We start from the raw sequence: 2,655 nt of genomic DNA, 5'->3' as shown, positions 1-2,655 counted from the left end.
CATGTTGGGCAACGTTTACTGCTTGGTGTGCTGCAATTTGAGTTTGCTGTTAGTTTGAATGGCGCCTTTGTGGGGCCCTTGCTAGGCCTTAGGCTTACAATCAAAACTAACGTGGATCTGAGCATGCTATTGTTATCTTTGTATAACAGATTGCTCTTTTTTTAGTTATGAATTGGGTTGATTACTTGCGCCACAAGTTACTTAGACTTCTTGATCTTCCTGGATTATTACAGATAAGTTAAGTCTGTATAAGGTTCTTTTTCTTGCCTTGTAAACATTTACTCATGATAACATATGTCAAGATAAAGGGAGTTCAGGGTCTTTCCAACCATTTCTTTGATTATAGTTAACACTAAAGAAGCAAGGTTAATTAGCTTAGCCAGATTAATCATAATTTTGAATGAAATTCAGTTGAAAATGGTTTAAAACACAAAGGTAGGTGCAATAAACAACAGATCTACTTTATATAAGCACAAACAAAGAGACTCGGACAAGATTATAACCTTGTCGGATAAGGTTCATCTTCTTGCAGCCATTTCTCTTTGAATTTTACAAGGGTTGTAATCTTTGTAGAATGAGAGGTAAAGCAGGTTTACTATAGGGATTCGACACTACAATACTGGGAAAAGTAGTAGAGCTTCTAAAACTTGACAAAATATGGTTTTCTATGGTGAATCTATGATTAAAAGAACATAGTCTAGACAAACTAAATCTTTCTTGTTTCTTGCTTATCTAAGAGCAAAGTAGGATGTCTTTTGATCAATTGGTTGAGTGTCCATACCTTTGGTGTTCCTTGCTGCTTTTATAGACCTTCTAGCCGGACTGTCCAAGCTCTGCCTTTTGGTGATGTTATCCGGAATGCGGTGAGTCACCACTTATTTACCCATCCATGCCTTTGAAAAGTACTTTTTTGTTAGGGTGAGTTGCCCTTTGTCGCCCAGCACTTCTAACATAGGCTTGTTGCCTAGTCCTTGGCAAAAATGAATTTTAATTCTTCTTGGGCTATTGGCTTGTTCGAGCTTAATCTTTCCTTTGCTTTTTGTATTCTTAGGCCTTCATTCTCACCAAGCCCAGCATTAAATATCCACTCAAATATATTCTCTCTCTCTCTCTTTCTCTCTCTCTCTCTCTCTTTGTATGATGTTTGTAGTTGTTAGAAGAAAAAAAACAGACATCGACGACGAGGATTCACAAAATAAAGGCATATAGTTTGAGTTGGTTTTACTTGTTCTTCCCTTATGTGGGAACTATCTGCTCAAAAACTCAAATTAGTTTTCCAGCCACTTTTTGTCCAAACCAATGTGAGATTCGAACTCTACACCCTCAAATTAGTCTAGGTTATGAATTTTATGAAAAATGGTAAAAATTTACCGGAGAAAAACCCAAAATTCGGCGAACCAGATGATGACGGACAGGGGCTAGCGCAAAGAGGAAGGTGAGCTAATATTCATTCAAGTTGACGAAATTTTTCCTAACGATGTCAACATAATTCGTTAACATTAACGACAAGTGTGTGGCGGTGTGTGGTTGTACTTGAGGGTGCATGCTGACTACCTACCGACACGTGACAGTGTACGACAGCACTTCAGTATCACTTTCAAGCGTCGTTTTGAGCAAACAAAGGGTTTAAGTCTTTTCCTTAGTATTTATGAACTTTGAGTAGTTTAATGATTACTATAGTGATTTCACATATAGGGGAGAATTATCCTGAGGATTTTAGAGGCCAAGCAAGGTGGCTATGACGCGATGATGTATCAGTGGGTGGACTTTGTTTTCTAACCTTTTGTGTGACCATGATTTTCCTGTTTCGGATCAATGTTGTCACCATCATCCTATTCTGGATCAGTGGACAAAGTCTGTCAACTTCACTGAGATTGACCATTCTTATTTCACAAGATATGGGAACATGATATGATATGAAATCATCTAGGTTTCCTACATTCTTGGAGATTTGTACAATCTAGGGATTTGGCATGCGCTGCAAATAATCACACTTCTAAGAAGATGTAATATCTACTCCTAGATATCATCTGAGATTCTTGCAGTTTAACACGGGTAATGCAATGTCGCATACCCTATTCTCTTCTCTTACATACTGTTTGAGTCTCAAACAGTGTGTATTAACTTGACCGTCGGATAGCCTATGGCTGCCACCCCACCAATCCTAAGGTTGTTTACTATTTTACAAGTAGTGGAATTTGTGAATCTCCTCCATTCGCTTCGGTGTGCGAGTTTGATTCCAACACTTATATTATATTTATATAATTTTCACAATAGTTTTATGAATGTTTTACATCATGTCACGCTATTACTTAGAAATGTTACCTGTTGAGGTTGATTTGAGATTTATGAAATTATTATGGCATGATTATACTTATTTAATCTGCTCATCATGCATGCTTACACTAGTGTCTAGTACTCGTCCGAGTCAGGACCAGGTTTATGCGTATGTTTACATCACAATGTTACGCTCACCTTAGATCCATTGTAGGTGCTAGCCTGTACTAGTTGCTTTTGCATCTACAACTTGTATGCGATGTGCTTAGCGCTAGCTTCACACGTATGTAGTACTTGAGTGTAGATTTATTACAAATATCTTGTTCCATGTAGCTACTATCTACGTGAACTTGTGTGTCTAGATATCATTGATGAGCA

Source organism: Pyrus communis, chromosome 3 (genome assembly GCF_963583255.1).
Source record: "Pyrus communis chromosome 3, drPyrComm1.1, whole genome shotgun sequence".
Classification (NCBI taxonomy): Eukaryota; Viridiplantae; Streptophyta; class Magnoliopsida; order Rosales; family Rosaceae; genus Pyrus; species Pyrus communis.
The sequence above is the reverse complement of the archived record's forward strand: the minus strand, read 5'-3'. Positions refer to the sequence as shown.